Source organism: Helianthus annuus, chromosome 3 (assembly GCF_002127325.2).
Source record: "Helianthus annuus cultivar XRQ/B chromosome 3, HanXRQr2.0-SUNRISE, whole genome shotgun sequence".
NCBI lineage: Eukaryota > Viridiplantae > Streptophyta > Magnoliopsida > Asterales > Asteraceae > Helianthus > Helianthus annuus.
This window is the reverse complement of record NC_035435.2, coordinates 103,636,797-103,660,734: the sequence shown is the minus strand read 5'-3', so window position 1 is coordinate 103,660,734 and position 23,938 is coordinate 103,636,797. Positions and strand designations below refer to the sequence as shown.

Sequence of the window (23,938 nt, the reverse complement as noted above, 5' to 3'; positions counted from 1 at the left end):
GTCCACAACGACTGTGCCTCCCGTGCAAGCTCCATGTATATCTAAGGTCCTGCAAGGCATGTAACAGAGAGTCAACAACTAGTTGAGTGAGTTCACAGGGGTTTGTTCAGTTATAGTAATCGTATTGTAAATCGTATGTTCGTTTAGTAATCCATGTATCGTATGCATTTGTATCGCAGCCCTCTAGGCATGTGTGCGAAGATTAGTGGGAGTTTCCCAAGTATTCTAGACTAGGTATATTTGTATCGCAGCCCACCCGGCATGTGTGCGAAGTTTAGTGTATAGTTCGCAGCCATTCTAGGCATGTGTGCGAAGATTAGTTCTATTATCGCAGCCATTTCCGGCGTGTGTGCAAAGAGAAGTATTTGTATCACTAGTCTAGCAGTATCTATCAATATCCCTTCCTCTCCCGAGGCCCATAGTACGTAATCCCGATAATAACTTAAGTACAAGAAATCTTCCAACCCATTCCCGACCCTGGGAATCCCATGCCTTAGTAAGGGTGTGAACTCACCTTGGTTTGCTCGGCAGATACACAAAAAGTCAATCAAGCTATAAGGTGGTCAACCACGTCCTACCAGGTTACCATACAAGTCAGGTTCATATTCAAGTAGTGCACGTATATTCTACACGTATTGTACACAAGTAACGATCATAGCATACACGTCTAGCATGGCAGTTCAACAACAGCACAAGTTCAACAGTATCATCACGTAAACAAACAAAGCCCAACAGTGCGGCCCAATTACTTGGGCCTGTAACAGTGTGCAAGTCCAAATCAGTGTGCATGTGTTCGTGGTCTCGAGTCGAGACTAGAGATCTCGAGTCGAGACAGTGTGGTCTCGAGTTGTGCTGGCCTCAAGGTCTCGAGTCGCAACCAAAGAGGTCTCGAGTCATGCATATACCAGTCGAGACTAGGCGGTCTCGAGTCGCAACAGGACCCGCAACCATGGTCTCGAGTTATGTTGTTTTTGTCGGTGTTGTGGTCTCGAGTCGAGACAGTGGGGTCTCGGCTCGCAATCCCTTGTCGAGACTATGCATGTGTAACAGATTTCCTTATTTGCCGTTCATTATTTCCGTAACAGTTGCTAACAGTTTTGGCAGTTTCACAATTCAGATCAAATCACAATTATTCAACAATCATGCACATTCATATTACCATTCTCATCATCAATTCAAGAATAGTAAATCAATATCATAAGGGACATACAATCGGATCATATGATTAGTGAGTTTAAAGACTATCATGCAACCCTAAGTCATATGTACAACAACCAATCAATACCACAAACCATATGTTCGATATCTATCAACCCAGTACAAGAAATCGGTCTTAAATCATCATGCAACACTCGAATCAAAGCTGCTTGTATATCATCTAAACACATGTTCCGAATACATAATATCATCAATAAACATCACTAGCATGCAACCCTAGTTGTCAAAGAAAGCATAGCAATTAAAAAGCATGGCAACTCACAAAGGTGTAACACTAACCGAATCGTGTGATGTGACTAGTTTGATCGAGATAGCCTTCAACTACCACCGGGTTCGGTGACGGGGTATTGTTGCCGTCGCACAAAGAGAGGGGAAGAAAGCTTAGGGTTTGTTTGTGTGAAGTGTTTTGGTAAAGTGTGAGATGGTTACTAACACCCTAAGTGTTAATCAAACTAAGGGGGATGGGCCAAACCCAAGGTGTGGCCCGAATGGGCTTGTGTAATCGGCCAAGAGTTGTGCGTTTTGGGCTCGTTTATTATATCAACATTCAATACACACATAACATATAATCATAACATTCAAATAAAGTTCACATAATTACATAACGTTGCACAAAGATAGGTTCGAAACACGAGTTGTCACATTATCCCCAACTTGAAAGAAATTTCGTCCCGAAATTTAGCATGCGGTTACTGAGGAAGCTAGGTAAGTTGTATTGTTTACTGGTTTTCTTGGGGTGTCACATCCTCCCCCTGTTGATCTGGAATTTCGTCCCGAAATTCCGTGGTAGCTTCAGCCTCAGTAGTGGTTGTGCTGTTCGCGAACAATTGGGGGTACTTTTGCTTCATCTGATCTTCGCGTTCCCAGGTGAACTCTGGGCCACGACGGGAGTTCCAACGAACTCGAACAAGAGGTATTCTGGTGTGCTTGAGGACCTTAACGTCCCGGTCCGTGATTTCAACTGGTTCCTCGACGAAATGTAACTGTTCGTCGATAGTGAGTTCCTTCAGAGGAACTATGAGGGTCTCATCTGACAGACACTTCTTCAGATTCAACACGTGAAAGACATTGTGAACTGCACCGAGTTCTGCTGGCAGGTTCAGATTGTAGGCCACCTTGCCTATTCTTTCTATGATCTCGAATGGTCCGACATATCGCGGATTGAGTTTGCCTCGTTTGCCAAAACGAACCACACCCTTCCAGGGTGAGACTTTGAGTAGCACTCGATCCCCAACTTGAAACTCGAGTGGTTTCCTGCGTTTATCAGCATAACTTTTCTGACGGTCACGAGCCGCCGCCATGCATTGCCGTATCTGTGCAATCCGTTCAGTAGCATCAACTACCATTTCTGGACCTGTGATTTGACTATTCCCCACCTCTGCCCAACAGAGAGGTGACCAGCATTTACGCCCGTACAATGCCTCGAATGGAGTGGCTTGGATGCTGGTATGGTAACTGTTATTGTACGAGAACTCCACTAGCGGGAGATGCTTTTCCCAGCTGTTGCTGAAATCAATAACACATGCCCGAAGCATGTCTTCTAGGGTTTGAATCGTGCGCTCAGACTGCCCATCCGTCTGAGGGTGGTATGCTGTGCTCATGTCTAATCGAGAGCCAAAAGATTTGTGCATTGCTTACCACAGTTCTGAAGTAAATCGTGCATCATGATCCGAAATAATAGAGGTTGGCACCCCGTGCCTTGAGACAACTTCCTTCAGATATAAGTCTGCTAGAGTGGAGAACTTGTCCGTTTCTTTGATTGCCAAGAAATGAGCAGACTTTGTGAGTCGATCCATGATCACCCAAATAGTATCGTTCCCACGCTGGGATCTAGGCAGGCCAGTAACAAAATCCATGGAAATTTCCTCCCATTTCCACTGTGGTATCTTGGGTTGCTGAAGTAGGCCTGATGGTTTCTGGTATTCCGTCTTGACTCTCGCACAAGTCAAACACTTGCCGACGTAAGTTGCTATGTGGGCCTTCATACTAGGCCACCAATACGTAGTTCTGAGATCGTGGTACATTTTATCCGAACCTGGATGTACCGAGTAGCGAGACTTATGTGCTTCGTCCATTACAAGTTCTCATAAACCGCCATATAGTGCGACCCAAATTCGTCCCGTTACATAATAGGCACCGTCTTCCTTCTGTTCTAATTGTTGCCTTGAGCCACGTAAAGTTTCAGCCCTTACGTTTTCTGGTTTCAATGCTTCTTCCTGAGCATCTCGTATCTGTGTAGGAAGACTAGACTGAATAGTAAGCTGTAGTGCTCGTACGCGTCTAGGTAGAGTGTCCTTTCGACTGAGAGCGTCAGCCACAACGGTGGCTTTGCCTGGATGGTACTTGATGGCCCATTCGTAGTCGTTCAGTAGTTCAACCCATCGACGTTGACGCATGTTCAATTCCTTCTGCTTGAAGATATGCTCGAGACTCTTGTGATCGGTGTAGATAGTGCATTTGGTACCATACAGGTAGTGTCGCCATATCTTGAGCGCGAAAACAACAGCTCCCAGCTCTAAATCGTGCGTCGTATAGTTCCGTTCGTGAACCTTGAGTTGGCGCGAAGCGTAAGCAATAACTTTATCCGTTGCATCAATACACAACCAAGCCCCTGTATCGATGCGTCACAATAGACCACAAAATCATCCGTGCCCTCTGGCAATGAGAGAATAGGTGCACTGCAAAGTCTATCCTTTAAGTGCTGAAAAGCGGTTTCCTGAGTATTACCCCAACGGTAGGTGACACCCTTCTGTGTCAGTAGTGTAAGCGGCTGTGCAATCTTTGAGAAATCTTTAATGAATCGTCTGTAATATCCCGCCAAACCCAAGAATTGGCGTATTTCCGTTGGTGTACGCGGTGCAGGCCAGTTCCTGATCGAATCTACCTTGGATGGATCGACATGGATCCCATCCTTGTTTACCACATGGCCTAGAAAATGGACTTCACGAAGCCAGAAGTCGCATTTTGAAAACTTGGCGTACAGTTGTTCCTTTCGAAGGAGTTCCAAAATAAGTCGTAGATGCTGCTCGTGTTCCTCCTGACTCTTGGAGTAGATCAGAATGTCGTCGATGAAAACAATCACAAACTTATCTAGGTAGGGTTTGCACACCCTGTTCATAAGGTCCATAAAGACTGCCGGTGCGTTCATCAACTCGAATGGCATGACAAGAAACTCGTAGTGGCCGTAATGTGTTCTAAATGCTGTTTTGGAGACGTCCTCGTCCCAGACTCTCAGCTGATGATAACTTGACCTCAGGTCTATCTTGGAGTAGTAGCTTGACCCTTGCAACTGGTCGAATAAATCATCGATACGTGGAGGAGGGTAGCGGTTCTTCACTGTCACTTTGTTCAGTTCACGATAGTCAATGCACATGAGGAAAGTACCGTCCTTCTTTTTCACAAATAATACTCGAGATCCCCAAGGCGAAGAGCTAGGTCGGATAAATCCCTTATCCAAGAGTTCTTGTAGCTGTGCAGAGAGTTCTTCCAATTCTAATGGAGCTAAGAGATATGGTGCTCGAGCTATGGGTCCTGCTCCTGGTGCTAGCTCGATTTGAAACTCGACCTGGCGATGAGGCGGTAGACCAGGTAAATCTTCAGGGAACACCTGAGGAAAGATGCGTACAACTGGGATATCTTCCAATTTCTTTTCTTTCGCTGATGCATCGGTAACAAGTGCCAGAATGGCAGTGTGGCCCTTACGCAAACACTACTGAGCCTTTAGAAAGGAGATGATGCCTACCACAGCACCACTCTTGTCGCCTTGAACTTCGAGAGGTTCTCTTCCAGAACGGCGAATACGAATAATCTTCTCCTTACATAAGATCTCTGCGTGATGTTGGGATAACCAGTCCATACCAATGATGATGTCGAAACTACCCAGAACTATAGGGATAAGATCGATAGAGAAAGTCTGACCAGCGAGGATAAGATTACAACCCTGAACTACGTGTGTGGCCTCTAGACTTTTACCGTTAGCTAACTCTACGACATGCTTGGTGTTTAAGGGAGTTGGTGCACGTTTTAGCATTTGGCTAACTTTTAGAGACATATAACTTGTATCCGCACCCGAATCAAACAATACAGTAACATAAAAGTCGTCGAGGAGAAACTTACCCATGACTACGTTGGGATCATTCCTTGCTTCTCCCTGTCCCAGCACAAATGCGCGTCCCCTAGCTTCATTGCCATTATTGTTTCCACCGTTGTTGTTCCCGTTGCCCTGATTGTTGTTGTTGTTGTTGCGATTCTACTTCAACTGGGGGCAATCCCGCTTGAAGTGACCTTCAGCACCACACTGAAAACATCCCCTGTTGCCTCGTTGTTGCTGCTGCTAGTGGTTTTGAGGCGCTGGTGGTTGTTGTTGGTTCTGATTCGCAGGTCGTGAGCTCCTGCAATCTTTAGCTTCGTGCCCTATCTTGAGGCGTCTCTGACTGCGGCCCTTGCGGCACTGACCACTGTGGTGTCTGTTGCACCTGTTACATAGTGGGTTAATTCCCCGATATCCACCCTGCCCCTGACCACCAAAAGTTTGCTGATCCGGACTCTGGTAATCACTATTCTTGCGCTGCTGCTGTGCTTGAGACTGAACGGTAGCGGAACCCTTGCTGGAATCCCCATCCCATTTCCGCTTGTTATCATTGGGAGTAGAAGGAGTAGCAGAAGTGGTAGCGGTAGTAGTAGCGCTGATACGCGTGCAGTATTCTCGCTTGATTAGTTCCTTAAAATCGTTTCCAAGGGGTGGCGTTAGCAGCTGCCAGCCCTAGAATCTGAACTTGCGCGTTCCACCAAGTCAGCGCAATTCCCTCCAAAGTACCAGTGGCGTATTTCACCCTGCGAGCCTCAGGGCATTCACACATTTCAAATACTGACTCGAGCTTCTCAAACCAATGCAGGAGTCCCACTACTCCTTCAGTGCCACTAAATGTGCTAGGACGACAGTCCATGAAGTTATTGAAAGTGCAAACAGGTGGCTGTGCATGTTGACCTCCTGCCTGTGCGGCTGCAAGTGCCGCAGCAACTTGTTCGTTAATGAGAGCCGTCAACTGGGCTTGAGTCATGTTAATACGTCCAGACATGATCTTCATAGCAAAGATAACATAGGTAAGAGAGAGGTTCGCGAAAAGTGCGATGACAGAAGAGAGTAAGCACACAAGTGTTCTCAAGCAATAGTGGTTATGTGTATCTTAGCATACCCTGAGCAAAGTTCTATGTGATCTAGCAAGTAGGCAATATAAACATAAACCATATTACCTAGGATGTCGAGTCTTGCACGTGGAGCGAAGCGTCGTTGTGGATCGTTGAGAGCACTGTTCTGGTTATAGTCTGGTTTTAATAAAAATGTTTTTCCCTTATCAAAACCAAGTTCTCTATAACCAATGGCTCTGATACCAATCTGTCACACCCCCAAAATCCACCCACGGAGTACCACCGCTGGAGGCGTGACATGACCAGGATCAAGCCACCAATCATATGAAACATATAAGTAAATAGTAACGTAAATGTATCAACCCATAATATGAAAGGTGTTCAAATAACATAGTTTAAGTAGCGGAAGCATAGTATAAAAATCCAACGGAATTATTAAGTTTTCAACTGTCATACGTGTTTAGCAAAACATCCACGATCCATGTCCACAACGACTGTGCCTCCCGTGCAAGCTCCATGTATATCTAAGGTCCTGCAAGGCATGTAACAAAGAGTCAACAACTAGTTGAGCGAGTTCACAGGGGTTTGTTCAGTTATAGTAATCGTATTGTAAATCGTATGTTCGTTTAGTAATCCATGTATCGTATGCATTTGTATCGCAGCCCTCTAGGCATGTGTGCGAAGATTAGTGGGAGTTTCCCAAGTATTCTAGACTAGGTATATTTGTATCGCAGCCCACCCGGCATGTGTGCGAAGTTTAGTGTATAGTTCGCAGCCATTCTAGGCATGTGTGCGAAGATTAGTTCTATTATCGCAGCCATTCCCGGCGTGTGTGCGAAGAGAAGTATTTGTATCACTAGTCTAGCAGTATCTATCAATATCCCTTCCTCTCCCAAGGACCTTAGTACGTAATCCCGATAATAACTTAAGTACAAGAAATCTTCCAACCCATTCCCGACCCTGGGAATCTCATGCCTTAGTAAGGGTGTAAACTCACCTTGGTTTGCTCGGCAGATACACAAAAAGTCAATCAAGCTATAAGGTGGTCAACCATGTCCTACCATGCTTACCATACAAGTCAGGTTCATATTCAAGTAGTGCACGTATATTCTACACGTATTGTACACAAGTAACGATCATAGCATACACGTCTAGCATGGCAGTTCAACAACAGCACAAGTTCAACAGTATCATCACGTAAATAAACAAAGCCCAACAGTGCGGCCCAATTACTTGGGCCTGTAACAGTGTGCAAGTCCAAATCAGTGTGCATGTGTTCGCGGTCTCGAGTCGAGACTAGAGATCTCGAGTCGAGACAGTGTGGTCTCGAGTTGTTCTGGCCTCAAGGTCTCGAGTCGCAACCAAAGAGGTCTCGAGTCATGCATGTACCAGTCGAGACTAGGCGGTCTCGAGTCGCACCAGGACCCGCAACCATGGTCTCGAGTTATACACAATGTCGGTGTTGTGGTCTCGAGTCGAGACAGTGGGGTCTCGGCTCGCAATCCCTTGTCGAGACTATGCATGTGTAACAGATTTCCTTATTTGCAGCTCATGATTTCCGTAACAATTGCTAACAGTTTTGGCAGTTTCACAATTCAGATCAAATCACAATTATTCAACAATCATGCACATTCATATTGCCATTCTCATCATCAATTCAAGAACAGTAAATCAATATCATAAGGGACATACAATCGGATCATATGATTAGTGAGTTTAAAGACTATCATGCAACCCTAAGTCATATGTACAACAGCCAATCAATACCACAAACCATATGTTCGAGATCTATCAACCCAGTACAAGAAATCAGCTCTAAATCATCATGCAACACTCGAACCAAAGCTGCTTGTATATCATCTAAACACATGTTCCGAATACATAATATCATCAATAAACATCACTAGCATGCAACCCTAGTTGTCAAAGAAAGCATAGCAATTAAAAATCATGGCAACTCACAAAGGTGTAACACTAACCGAATCGTGTGATGTGACTAGTTTGATCGAGATAGCCTTCAACTACCACCGGGTTCGGTGACGGGGTATTGTTGTCGTCGCACAAAGAGAGGGGAAGAGAACTTAGGGTTTGTTTGTGTGAAGTGTTTTGGTAAAGTGTGAGATGGTTACTAACACCCTAAGTGTTAATCAAACTAAGGGGGATGGGCCGAACCCAAGGTGTGGCCCGAATGGGCTTGTGTAATCGGCCAAGAGTTGTGTGTTTTGGGATTGTTTATTATATCAACATTCAATACACACATAACATATAATCATAACATTCAAATAAAGTTCACGTAATTACATAACGTTGCACAAAGATAGGTTTGAAACACGAGTTGTCACATTATCCCCAACTTGAAAGAAATTTCGTCCCGAAATTTAGCATGCGGTTACTAAGGAAGCTAGGTAAGTTGTATCGTTTACTGGTTTTCCTGGGGTGTCACATATATCACCGTGCACACTTTAAAATGATTGTGAGCCTACTGATACATCTTATATAGAGCTGCATATCGTTTTTCATTTTCGGTTCAACGAGGTTTCGACAGACCACTGATGTACTATCATTTTCTCTTTTTCTCGCCAGGAAACTCATTTTTGTTTTTCTATTGTTTTTGCGCTTTTAAAATTTTCGATGTTTTTGAATTTTCAAATTTTGGATTTATTCCCCCTAAAATCAACAAACTATGATAAATTTTAAAAACACAAACAAAAATTTACAAAAAATGATTTTCCAAGGTTGGATTAACTCATGTTTTACCTCAATGCCGTTTACCAAAATTAATTTTAATCAGAAATGTGTTTTTGAATTTTGGAAAAATGAGTTGGCACGTCGGTAAGCGGTGTGGACCATGACAACATTGACGAGTGTCATAGTTAAACAATCACATGTGAGGTGATATTCGAGTTCAACGTGTCAGGACAAAGAGTGCTGTACGAGAGGATAATAATGCATAAAGCAGCTTAAATATCGACAAGTATAGAAGAGATTAGAAATTCAAAACCGTATCCTACAACTGCTTCGTGCATTGCCATGAATCTGAGCGCTCTCCTAAACTGGATATCCACCCGGTGTGGACTTCAAAGTCGATTTTTTTGTAGCTACTTCAATTAATCCAAGAAAACTCTTCACAGCAACAAGATCAGAAACCTCTGGGTCCGGCTGGTCTTCCACATTGCACCAGCGAAGGTCTTTGTCTTTCTACTTCAGAAGTAGTGTGCGGTTGTTCAAACCACGCCAAGGCATCCGCACACCCGGTTGGTTTGTTCAACAAACACATTTTCTTCGATCACACCGTGGAGAAATATACACTTCATGTTCATGTTGTTGATTTTGAACTTTAGACGTGCTCCAGGTGCGTACATTTTGATTGAATCTATCCTGGGGACCCGATCAAAGCCTTTAACAATCAAACTTTGTTATGATTTTCATTTTGTCGAAGCTTTCAATTTCCTTCATCAGACATTCTTTCACCATCATATTCTTCTTTTCTTTTTCTCTCTCCATCAAAGGCAACAACTCCTAGATGTAACAATGTGTCAGAGCCGCATGTCGCCGATCTTGTGCATGGACGCTCCACTATCAACAATCCTAAGTCTATCAATAGTTCCTCCTGGAACATCCTGCACACTCATTCAGAGATTAGTTGGAGAGGGGGACCCAAGCCTTCATAGACTTGGGTCGTCCGTCGTCATCGAGGATTGTAACTTCGATTTCCTGATGATTCGGAATAGATTGAGCTCCCCCTGAAACATTTACCATTTTTGGTTTCCAAATTTGTTTATGTTTTTCATGTTTAACATCCGATTTAACAGATTTTGTTTGGACAACCTCCGGTTTAACGTCTTTTCAACTTCTTTTCGTTGTTTCTTTTTCTGTTTCACTTTTCGTTGTATATAAGACGAGGGTCCTGTTTTGGTGAAACATATCTTTTGTAGTAACTGTTACTACAGGGGGCATCAAATTTTGCCTTTCCTTTGTAAGATATGGACAGTTCTTGACAATGTGTCCATACTCACAACATTCAAAGCATGATCTCCGCTCAACAAACCTCGGAGTATCATAACTGTAAGAGCAAGATGATGAACTTCGTGATCTTGAGGTACTTGGTCCTACATCACAACCGTTTGTGTGTTGTGTGTAATTGTTTTGATTGTTTCTTTTCAAAATTTTAACTTGTTTAACAAAATCCGTGTTGGATTTGTTTTCGAAAGTTTCAATTTTATCAGTCCCTCGGGATTTCACGAAGTTCACCTTCTGAACCTTTTTCTTGTAACGAGCTCCCTTTGTTTCCACCCTCAGTTCTGAAATCTTGGGCTGTTGAGCTCGTTGTTCCTTTTGTTTACCTTTAAAAGCGATAGGTTGTCGCTTTGTCGGTAATCTTTGATTTCCAAATTGTCTTCTAACTTCAGCTTTTGGAATAGGATCACACTGAGTTACAGAAACTCTCAGGATCGCTTTTCCCAAAAACACTTACTGGTAGTATCTTCAAACACTTTATCAATCAAAGATTGATTGGCATTTTTGATTGGAAAATCTTTGTCTGAATATATTTTACTATCACCGACTAAAGTGTACAACACGTTATCACTTTTAACAGTAGACATTGTTTCCTTGATGGGATCTATCACATTTTTAACAGTTGAGTGCACAGCAGGAGTAGGAGCATCACACAGAATATGATTCTCAATAGGCACTTCTACTCCTTTCCTATCATCAAGAGATTTATCCTCATCATTCACATCTGATTCATCATCCGACGAGTCATAGTCCTCATTAATTGGAGCACTAAACGCTTTTCTTGAGTGTTTTAATTACCAATTTAAAATCATTTTCATTGCGAGCTAAGACCATGTTTTCCTCTTTGCATTTTGACAGTTCAATAACTAAACTTTGATTGTGACTATGAATCATTTTAGATTCATGCTTTATTTTAGCACATTAATGTTTCATATCAACACAATCACTATATATGCTAGGAGTTTCAGATTTTACCTGAGTTGTAGAAGCTGCGACATCATCCGTAGTGTCATTCTGGCAAGAGAAAGATCCATCTTCAGATAAGAACTTCTCCATGTCATTCGATGCAGCAGCTTTCTTGATCAAGTCAGATTTTTGACTTTTCGTCTCCTTGGCATCATTCGACAAACTATCAGCAGCTTCGGAATCCATTACCTCCTTCACGTCCGATTATGAACTGTAATCACTCAGACCTGAGCCATCTTCATCAGTACTGCCACTATATCCTGAACTGTCGTCATATCCCGAAGATTCACCATGATTGACATTCTTGACAATTTCAGCGTAAAACGCAGTTCTTGTTTGATCACCGTTTCCCAACTGTATGGCCGGACCACAATCGACAGTAGGTTTAGGAAAATAGGCACTTGGATCGAATTGAGGCTGTGTTGTGAAGACTTGAGGTTGAGTTTGGGGTTTAGGGAGCCTGGCACTCGGATCGAGTTGAGGTTTTGAAAGGGCGCGAGCTTGAGCAATAACATGAGCTGGCGGAAGATAGGCACTTGGATCGAATTGAGGTTGAGTTGTCTGAGGAAAAGGAAAGGAACTTGTATTGGACATAAACGTCGTTTGTAGTATTGGTTGCTGAACGGAACTGGAACTAGCTGCAGAATTAAAACACGCGAGGTACATTTCAGTATTTTGAGGAACAGGAATTCGTTTAGCTTTCTGGATTTCTTCTTTATCTTTGTTCTCTAGCTTCTGAACGAATTCATAAATGCTACTCTCATTCAAAACACCAGTGTGCTTCAGCAACTCAATGAATTAATTCCACTTAGGAGGTAAAGCCTCAACAAAACGCATAACCATCTCTTGTTGTGATGCGTTGACCTTGTATGAGTACATCTTACTAATCAAATGGTAGTACCGAGTAGTCATCTCGCTAAGTGTTTCATTTTCCTTGAATATAAAACATTCAAACCCTTTCTTTAACAGATCGTGTTGGACCTTTCTTGTTGCTGCATTTCCTTCTCCTCTGGTTACCAAGATGTCCCATAACGCTTTCGTGTTTATACAATAAGCGAATTGATGATAGATATCCTTATGAAGTGCTTGCGTAAGGATAGCAAATGCTTTCTTCTCGAGATCATGAGCCTTCTTATCACCTTCAGCCATTCCCGCCAAGGTAACTGGATTGGTAACTGCTACTTCGGTAGTAAAACACGTCCATAACTCGGTGTTTTGACCTAGAACATATGTGTGAAAACGACCTTTCCAAGACGGATAGTCGTTCATATGATTCAGCTTTGGCGGACGACTGTTGCTTCCAGCTTCACTCTCGCTAAACAACAGGTTCTGAATGCTTTGATTTTGGTTCGTCACTAATGCCCATTGACTTGCACTAATAGATTGTTGTGGCATAACGTTCCTCATCCAAACGGCTGCGGAAATCTAATCTTCACCTGGTCTTGGGTCCGTGCTCCAATCCCATGGACTAATACTCATGATTGGTGTAGGAAAGAGAATACCTAGTCACCCACTTGAAAATAAACTGTTAAATGACCTTTGCCAACCTTCTGTTTAATGAGTTCTAAGTGAAAGCGACGAAAAACTAAGTGACGAAAGATGAGGTTTTTCGTCTAGACCACTTGTGAGGAAATACTTGTGTTTTTCGTCAGAAATAAAACAATGAAGGATGATATTTCGTCAAAGGCCAATTGAGGAAAAATTAAAGTTTCATCAAAAACAATTTTGAGGTAGGAATGAGTGTTTCATTGACAAAAGTGCACAAAAAAAGATATTTTCAAAAATATTAAACCTTATCCTTCCACTGACACACCTTATTTTTGTCAAACCCACACCATACTTAGACACAACAGTTTACCAAGCCATCATCATGCCTTGTGCAATTTTGTCAAACAATTATATAATAATCCTTAACACATTTCAATTACTCAACCGAAGATCAAAATACAGCAAATGTATGAAGATATCAAGAACCCTTTGAAGAACACTATGAACTTGATGAAGATTCCGGTGAAACTTATGAGTTTTCCGGTGCCGGAAATTTCCGAACAGTGATTTTGCACAAAAGTTCAAAGAAAAACCTTTTCTTATCATGTAAAAATGAAAACTAACAAGATTTTTGTGACAACTAACAACAAAACACCAAGATTTTCGAAGTTATAAACTGATTTTTTTAGAAATTATGAACTTCAAACACTCGAAAAACACTCGGTTTTAACAAGGAAGAGAGCCTTGGCTCTGATACCAATTGTAGGTCCCGATACGGATCGTCGGACAACAATAATTTCTTGTTTCGGGTGCCGAAACGAGTGCGGAATCCCCGTTACGACACAAACTGAGCGAGAGATAAACACGAAAAGATATAACGATTAAGGTTCACTCGTATTTTTAAATCAAAGAGTTTGATACAAGATGATACAATAAGAAATAAACAAACTCTCTAAATATATGCTCTCTGTTCTCTCTCTTGTGTGTTCTATCTCTGTTGCACTTCAGTTGCTGTTTATATGAGGACCAGGTCGATAAAAGATCATGTCCGACGAAACATCTAGATGAAACACTTTAGAAGTCTACGAAACATCTTGTGAGCTGACGAAAATATCATGTCTGACGAAAGACATGCAGGACTTTCGTCATATGTAGGTTTGGCTAGATATTTTGTCACAAGCAGGTGACTATCAGGTGTTTCGTCATGGACTTGAATCAGGTCTTCGTCGCAGACTAAATTGCATGGGTTCTCGTCAAGATATAAACAGCAAACAATCCCATTGGTTCCTCAAAGTGAATTTACGTTGACATGATACCTTTTCACATGAAAAAGTCTTCTTATGACATCATCATGACATCATCATGGTGATGTCATGATGATGTGTCGCCGGGAAACGACTCACGGCTCTTCGTGCTTCGCGTGTCGAACTCTGGGGTGCACGACGGAGGAATGCCGTGACGTCGGGCTTGAGCGGAACCTAACCGAGTTGAACCGAACCGAGTCGCGTCCACTTTAAGTGTACCAACACTTTGGAATGGGTCCAAGAGTGCAGGAATCTTGCTGCATTTATACAAAATGACAGCACGCTGGACACGACCCTGTGTCGGCTTGACACGGCCCCGTGTGCAGACAAAATTCTGACACTTTTTGTTCGTTTCCGACCAAAAGTTAGACGGGAATCTTTGGGTAGACACGGGGGCGTGCTGAACTGGACACAACCCCGTGGCTAGAAGGTTTTATGAAGTTTTGTCTATTTTAAGGAGTATATTCGGATTGGATGGTTCCTTACTAGGCAGAACAACACCGAAGTGCCTGAGATACCTAAGTTGCCCTAGCTTTAGACAAGAACACAAGAGGTTATCGGAAAGGGTGATTCCTAAGCTAAATACTGGTGGGTAAGACCAACCTTTATTTCCCTTATCAGGGCTCTCATTAAAGAAGGTATATGTCAAATCGCTCAAGTCTATGTATGCATCGGCGGAAACCGATGGGGAGTCCTTCACGGCACAATCGACACAGGGACGACTATCGCTTAAGTCCTTCACGACACAATCTCAATAATTCTCGTTGATTGTCGTCTTGAGATGAATTTGTTATATCTATCTCAAGTTCTTTTATCCATCGGAGAAATAGTTCTTCCATTTGAAATAATTCTTCAAGAATCATTTCATCTAGAAGGGATGATTGAAAGCATTTGAGGGAGAGAAAAGGATTGTTTTTACTTTCGCCCATCTTAAGGCTACTGGAAAACAATGGGTCTATATAGTGGGGAATGTAATTCAAAAAATAACATTTTAAATCTTTATGAGTTCTGCCACATATTTGACACCACATACCATAAGAGGAGGGAAAGTAAAAATATCAGTATCACTCTTGTTTGCGTCAGAAATTAGCAACTGTCGGGATCTTACGGTTCTGTTTTCAGTATCTGAAACTTGGGCACGGGGGCGTGTTTAGTGGGCACGGCCCCGTGTTCAACTACTGTCTGACTTAAAACAGGATTGCCAGTACCAAAGATTGGGCACGGGGGCGTGTTTAGCTGGCATGGTCCCGTGCTGAGCTCTCCAGAAGCAGAAAAATTAAGAAAAATCCTAAAAAAAACAGAAAAATAAGAAAAACGATTAGGCCGTTGATTCCTAATTTTCTTAAAATCCTTGTGTCCCAGGCAGTGGCGCCAAACACTTGATGTGCGTGTAGCGTGATATATTTTTAGTTATATTTTAAGCCCTTTTTAACGTTTTAGTTAAGTTTTAAATTTATAAAACACGATATTCTACTAACACTAAACACACATATGGGCAAGTGCACCCATCGTGCGCGTAGTATAACGTTGGAAAGATACCGAGGTCGTCCAAGGACACAAGAGCTTTTAATACCGGTTTATCCTCAACGTCTAATCAAATCAAAAATTTAGAAAAAGTTCTAAACATGAAAACTAAAAACTAAAAATACTGAAAATAAAAATAAAACAGATAGACAAGATGAATCACTTGGATCCGACTCGCCTTTAGTGTAACCTTTGATGATTTCCGCACTTTTGTACTTTTGAAGAGATTATCTTAGTTATAGTAGTAGGCCCCTCTTTTGAAGGCGACGTTACCCTCAACCCAGTAGTTTGGGTCAGCAAGGATATAATCCTAGAGGGTCGGAATATTGAAAGATAATTAATTATGTTATTAATGCGTAATGTGGTAGGCCTCTCTTTTGAAGGTGACGTTACCCTCGGCTAAGTGGTTTGAGTCAGCAGGGATACAATCCGAAGTAGCCGAGTTAATGTATTAATAGTAGTTTACATATGAGGGGATCAAGCCATTCGCACCCCCGCCATCCAATACCAGTGGGTATTAAAGGAGGTCCTATTAAGCTTGACCCAGATCCTTGCAGGATCTATACACTGAACAAGGCAAGAACCTTACCAAATCAATCCCTTAACCCCCGACCAGGTAGCCAACATATCTCTATATAGACCGTAGAGATATGAATGGTGTAATTCTTTTATTTTAAATAGACAGTAAAATAATGCTAAGACAACACGGGCAAATGATAAGGAAGTTTCACCTTCAACATAAGAAACTAGTTATTAAAGTCATTAATACAAAACCAAATAAAAAGTGCGAAAAGATTAAAAATCAAAAGTATTACACTAAATGCTTGTCTTCACCAAGTGATGTAAGCGACTTAGGCAAACATGGCTTTTGATTGTCAAGAACTCTTACTATCAATCTTGGATCCCGAGACTACTACACACACTCTATGATGGATGATGGATGATGGATGATGGTGGTGGATGTGGTTTGTAGTGGTGGTGGAGTGTGGGTGAAGTGAGAGAGAGGTGGTTTGCCAAGGGATGCCTTTGAAGGGAACCAAGCACCTCTATTTATAGCCTGCACAGAAGCCCGGACACGGCCCCGTGTCCATTGGGCACGGCCCCGTATTCATCCTTATTCTCTTTCTTCATTAATTGCAATTTGTCTGCATTAGCTCCACACGTCCCCGTGTCCGCTGGGCACGGCCCCGTGTGTAGAAGCGTATCTGTACTATCAAGATTTGCTTGGATTCTGCGAATCTTAGCATTGACCACGGCACGTGTTGAGCTGGGCACGCCCCCGTGTCGGAAAATAGAAGCTTCTATAGCTTTGTCCTTTCTGCAGACATCTGGCCACGCCCCCGTGTCCGCTGGGCACGGGGCCGTGGTCAGCCTTTTGTTCTCTTGTTTTTGCTTGGGAAGATGCTGTCGAGGGGTCGGGCATGCCACGTTTGTTCCTTTTCTTGTATTTTTGTTAGATTTTGATGCATATTTGCTACTTTTGTTCATTTACGCTCATTTAGTCTTGAAAATACAAAAGGAAGACAACAGAATACTTTTTCCAACATTAGTACTAAAAAAGGGTTAGTTTTATGCCTCAATTGATGTATTTTATATGTTGCATTTTACACACATCAGATGTATAGCTGTGTGAATATTAATATATTTCTATATGGTTCTTTTTTAATTAATCTCTTTGGTTTCTTTAATTCATTTGGTTATCTGTGTCCCTTTTTATGCCTTGATATTCCCACTAGTTCAAAAATAGTTTTTGATGAGGGTGTCTGCAACGGAAGTGGTGGTGGGTGAACATGGTTTTTATTGATCAAGCTTGGTCAAACGTTGTTTGGTTATAACTCAACTCGGACAATGGGCAAACTTGGTCAAACACACTGCGGATATGAAAGGTTTATAATGGGGAAGGAGACACAGTGCTAAAAAGACTTTATTGCCCCCACATGGGTTGCACATGACCAAACTTAATGTTCAAAACAAACCAAATTAGTGCTAAAGTACCTATGATGCAATGTGTTTTTCAAATAAAGGATTGTGACTGAAATTATTGAAGTTAAAGGGAATCCATTGCGATCCCATACAAACATAAATGACGAAAAGTGTAATTTACCCTTATACAAACATTAAACCTGTGTAAGTAAAAATTCAAAAAGATTATTTAAAGTCATGAATTATCAAATGCACATAAATAGACCTATTGGTAAAAAGTTTATAAAAACATGTCTTGATGTCCTGATTGATTTATCACTGGCATTCATCTCTGTCACATCGTTTACCAGCAATCCCTAGATTTTTGCCAGGTGTCACACAAGAACAAGGGGTTGTAATGTTTAAACGATTCCGAATCAATTAGCGAAGTCCTTCCTTGAGTTCTATGGGAGCTACTAGCCTGACAAAAGACAGATATTGCTCAGTAAGTAAACTGAATAGTTGATACATAGATTTTAAGAAACTAAGAAAGGGTAAAAGTTTAGTGTAGTACACAAAGAAACCTGTCCAGAAGCAATAGGTGATGATATAATAACATCATCACCTCCAGCGGCGAATCCTCTTCATTATAGCCTAGATCATAACTATCCTCACTATAACCATCATGATAATCTTCTTCTTCATAGTCAGCGTCATCATCACCTCGCATACAACCTGGCTCAAAATGGAACACAGGTGAACGCATCTTTTGACCACCTCACATTGTTGGATTACTTGGATCGGCTTCCCCCGATACCTCATTGTCGTTTGGTGGAGGTTCATTGGGGTCAAAATCAAACGAATTCATTAGCCTGCGCTCCATTTAAACAAGTAATCACAAAAAAGAGTTATGTTCATAATTTCTTACAGCATAACAACATTGCGTTTGATAAATATAAGTATCTACCATATTACTAATACATATATAGCTTGATATTCCAACCATAGAATTCATGATCCAAGATCCACATACAAAGAGGAACAATCTACAATATAAGACTGAAGAGCCTAACCTATAATAGATTCTTTAAGTTATGAATTTTCAGGCTTTCGAATTGATCTGATAAAAACAGAAAGCATATAAGAATGAATAATGTAACTAAGAAGGTGTCTTTTGATATGAAATTGTCAAATAAACAATTAGCTAGATCAGAAAGCGTATGTAGAGTTGTTATACATGTAACAATCATACTGGAAAACATTTCCAAATCAGCAACAAAACTATCCCTTAAAGTATTACTAAAACCTTGTGCACTTCAAATATATATACTTTGTCATCTCAGACCAGGGAAAAACCAATGTTCTTCCATTGAAGGATGGATGTAAACAAACTCCATTTAGAAAATGCAGATAAATAAAGTTTGTTGGTCAGAGCCGGCCCAATTGGTTTGTGGATCTAGGCAAAGGCCTAGGACCTCCAAATTTTAAGGGCCTCAAGATTTTGAATTATGGGCCTCCTTCAATAATATTAGCTTCCAAGCCCAAGTGCTTAAGTATTGAATATGGGCCTCCGTTTTTTACTTAGTCCAAGCGTTGAGACTGTAATAGGAGATGTTTACTAGATTTCAATTTGCTATTTAATATTTGTTAGAAACCATGATAGTAGTTAGGCTATTTGCTATGTCAAATTGAATCCGAACTTTTGAATCCGGTTATGTAAAAAGACAAAAATACGACTTTCAAAAACAAAATTAACTACGCCAATTATAAACTTTTTAGTTTATAATTGCCGCTCCCAAGCCCGGATAAAGGAGAAGGGTTTCGTTACTAAATATGTTGAAAATGATAATTTTTCAAAAGGGCCTCCACTTCGTAGGTTGATTAGGGCCTCCGAAAACGTAGGAACGGCACTGTTGTTGGTGCATAATATAACAGTTAATGATCATTCATTCAAATTTCATACTCTACTTTACAAAGTACAAAAACTAATTTCAGCTTGTTTTAGCATAAACTTTCAAAAATCTAAAAGGATTTTAGGGGAATTGGCCTGTAATAATCCCACCTAGACCTTATTGGCCATTAATAATCCCACCTCAGAATATTCCCCCCACCAGTCCCACCTTTCATCTATTTTTCCTACAATGGTCCCCCGTTAAAAAAACTTAACGGGGTTAAGCTTTTTTCCAAATTACAAACTGATTTTTTAGGGCTTTTGATCAGAACGATGATACGAGTTCATTGATGTAAAACTTACTTCGAAATGGTGCTCCAAGTGACTTAATTTTGGTTTATTGGAAATTTAAACACCCGAATTGAAGTGCCGTTTTCATCGTTTGGAGCATCGTTTCGAGGCAAGTTTTACATCAATGGACTCGTATCGTCATTCTAATCAAAAGCCCTAAAAAATCTGTTTGTAATTTGGAAAAAAGCTTAACTCCGTTAATTTTTTTTAACGGGGGACCATTATAGGAAAAATATGTGAAAGGTGGAACTCGTGGGGGGAATATTCTGAGGTGGGATTATTAATGGCAAATAAGGTTTAGGTGGGATTATTACAGGCCAATTTCCCAAGGATTTTATCTTTCAATTTGTTTGATGGTCTTCACATCGGAACTCATAAACTAAGTTTTACAAATGCACTGATGCATTTCAGATAACCACAGGTTTGTCTGGTAATTTGAACGAGTCCAACAAGACATTAGAAAAATTGTTTGTGATAGAGAGCAGATAAGTTTCTAAAAACACATGAGGTGCAGAATTCAAGCAACTCACTGAACAGAAGAATTCATGAAGATCATTGGATACTTCAACACCTCACAACAACCAACAATGTGCAAAAGTGAACCTGTTTCTCAATTAACATAATATATAGAGTTAAGATCATCCTCCTACATCTTCTAAAGCACTCGTGTTTGAGAGATTGGAAAAGATTGAATTTTGGAAGCATGAGTTTGTTGATACATCTTCAGGCTGACATTCCAAAATGAAGAGGCAAGATCGAAACAAATTAAGACTAAAGATTATCTATAGTTGTTGCCAAGGGGGGAGTCTTTTGGTGCACGATTTGTGTCAACAGCTGAAAGATCTCGTATGGTATTGAGCCTTGTTTGTGTCAAAATGTGATTTGTATAGAGTTTGGTTACTAGGCATTACGCACATTACATGGAGCTTATGGGTTTAGCAAATGAGTTTTCATTGACTAAGGAACATCTTAATGAATGAAGTCTTGGTGAATGAGCCACATCCACTAAGCAGTCTTAGTGAACCAGAGCTACAGTATAAGGAGGCTCATTTTCTATTTGGTTATTGGATTTTAATAATCCCAAGTTTCACGAATTGGCTGATAATAATCCCAACTTTAAAAATTCCCTCCAATAATCCCAACTTGTAAAAGTTTGGCCGCCATTGATCCTTTTCTAACATAGGTGCACTTAAATCAATTAAGGAGTCTCTAGGTGTAATTGAATCTATTGAGGAGACCAAATTCTTATATGTTTGAAAAGGATCAATGGCGGCCAAACTTTTACAAGTTGGGATTATTGGAAGGAATTTTTAAAGTTGGGATTATTATCGGCCAACTAGTGAAACTTAGGATTATTAAAAATCCAATAACCTTTTTCTATTTGTCATAACCTTTTCCCACACAACTTCCAGAACTCTCTCAAGAACTTCCAAACCCTAGATTTTCAATTCAGTTTGTATGTAATCAGACTTGTGTGTGAATTGAATACAAATCAATGATATTTAGATCATTCGGTATACATTTGGTAGATCCATCAGTGGATTCCACACACTATGGATCTGAATTGGTTGAATGTGTTCTTAATTTTTGTGAAGAAAAAGATAACATCCTGGGCTTTGAAATTTAATTAATGGGTGGAGTTTATGAAACCTTCCTACATCTATAAGCATAGTAACAATTTCAATTGGATTCTTTTGTGAGGTGTCACCGGACCTTGATGTCAAGTGTTGTGTTTGGTTTATTTAACCATGTAGTTTGCTTGAAACTACTCAGCTTTTTTTTTTTGTCAGTGGACACTTTTTGTTGTGTGTGATACTTACCTATTTCATATTAGCACATAAAAAACTTCAAGTGTAAGGAGTAATGTAGCTAGGAAAGGGTATTTGTTTTTAACATTTACAAACTATTAGTATTAAAAGAAGCTTATGTGAAAGTGATATAATAAAAAAAAACATATATGATACGTATATATCAAACAAATAAAAAACGATAACAAAATAATACAATTGCGAGAAGCTCCAACAAATTGACAAGTAAATAAATAAGAATGAGATTTTACCATATATGCACATTTATTTCCGAGATCACCAATTCCAACGACGGATTCTTTTCAGGGTCAAATCTGGGTAAAGAAGATCTGACAACAATTATTCAAGAGCGTAATAATAGAACACAACAATCAAGTCCCAAGATACAAACTACAATAGTCTTAACCGACAGTATCTAGTCACAAACAATAGTGATCCTGTTCATAACTAGAATATATCATTCTTACTACAATAATAACACAAACTCTACAAAGGGAAATTGGCCTGTAAGAATCACACCTAAACCTTATTGGCCATTAGTAATCCCACCTCAGAATATTCCCCCACCAGTCCCACATTTCACCTATTTCCCTACAATGGTTCCCCGTTAAAAAAACCTAACTGAGTTAAGTTTTTTTTTCCAAATTACAAACAGTTTTTTTAGGGCTTTTAAATAGAACGACGATAAAAGTCCATTGATGTAAAACTTGCCTCGAAACGGTGCTCCAAACGATGAAAACGGCGCTTCAATTCGGGTTTTTAAATTTTCAATTAACGAAAATCAAGTCACTTGGAGCACCATTTTGAAGTAAGTTTTATATCAATAGACTCGTATCATCGTTCTGATCAAAAGCCCTAAAAATCTGTTTGTAATTTGGAAAAAAACTTAACTCTGTTAAGTTTTTTTAACAGGGACCATTGTAGGAAAAATAGGTGAAAGGTGGGACTGGTGGGGGAAATATTCTGAGGTGGATTATTAATGGCCAATAAGGTCTAGGTGAGATTATTACAACTCAATTCCCCTTCTACAAATATCCAAACCACAATAACCAACATATTTGTAATAGTTTCCCTAAACCTATTAATTTATTTTCATTAAAAAACCCACTGTTACTTTATATAATTTAAGGAATATAAACACAAAGAACACAAAAAATAATACCTGCAAGAATAACAAAACACAAACAAATAACAAATATTATGTTGGTAGAAAATATAATGTTTTATTTATATTTTTATTACTATGATCCAAGCAATAAATTCAAATACCCAAAAAAGAGAAACGGATTAAAATTTAGGTACTAGTTTCTTAAGTCATTTAAATGAATACAAAAAAAAGAAATACTTTAAATAAATTCTTACTTTTTTATTTTCGCAAATACATCCTTGGAATTCCACAGTAGCAACAACATATGTTTACTTCTTTTCTGAATCAAAAAGATATTCAAGAACACAAAAATAAGTATTTAGATAGTTTTATACCCTTAATCATCAATTCACTTCTGGATTAGTCGGAACACGTAGAAGCTAAATTAAAGAAATATACACACAGAAGAGAGTGAAATTTTGCTAAACAATCAGATCTAGAAATACATCAATTTTCAAAAGTGCAAACCTTTCATCAGGTAAGAAATTAGAAATTAAATAGCGAACTTGCACCACATTGATCAAAAGATTTTATTCTAAACATATTAAGAAGATACACACACAAACATGTATTTATAAAAACACTTATGTACCTTGTTTGGAAACAGAAGAGCTCTTCTATGAGCAAAGGTCGATAAAGCAAGTGTGCACGGCTCTATTCTTGCACACGGTAGAAGAAGAAGATGGATGAGTTGGATCAACTTGAAGGGGGAGGGAGGCCTTTATCATCTTGTACTTATAAGGAGCATGGTTGGTTGGTGAGGGAGGGACGAGATGCTAGAGTGACAGGCTGTGTATATCATATTATTTGAATATCATTATAATACTATACATGCCTTTAAGGTGGGTTTGGTTGGTAGGTGTGAAAACAAATATACGAGTTTCATTTTAACATTTTTCATAAAAGAAAAAAATTTAACGTGTTTACATTTGAATGTCCATCTTATATTATTTACTCACAATCTCGTTTGGCGCAATGGTAAGCGATTGAGTATTTTCCTTTATCCCTTAGGGTCCATGACTTTTCTAGGGATTCTTGTTGATACAAGATGATGTTTATAGCCTAGTGATATGGTATGTCGATTGTATGGTGTTTATAATGTGTCTAGAAAGTTTAAATTAGAGTTTGGTCACATATGTTACACAATTTTCAGAGGGTTCCGCGAATGAAGCCC

The 23,938-nt window shown here is 40.1% G+C and overlaps 1 long non-coding RNA gene across 1 annotated transcript; it reads right to left on the bottom strand.

Annotated features, from left to right (window-relative positions):
- Positions 1-17,789: 17,789 nt before the first annotated feature.
- Positions 17,790-23,478, bottom strand: LOC110927895. The gene is made up of 5 exons (XR_002585986.2): positions 23,357-23,478; positions 22,980-23,044; positions 21,869-21,931; positions 18,142-18,439; positions 17,790-18,048 (listed from the first exon to the last, which is right to left on the bottom strand). It is a non-coding gene; the product is annotated as an uncharacterized LOC110927895 (long non-coding RNA).
- Between the last annotated feature and the right edge of the window lie 460 nt (positions 23,479-23,938).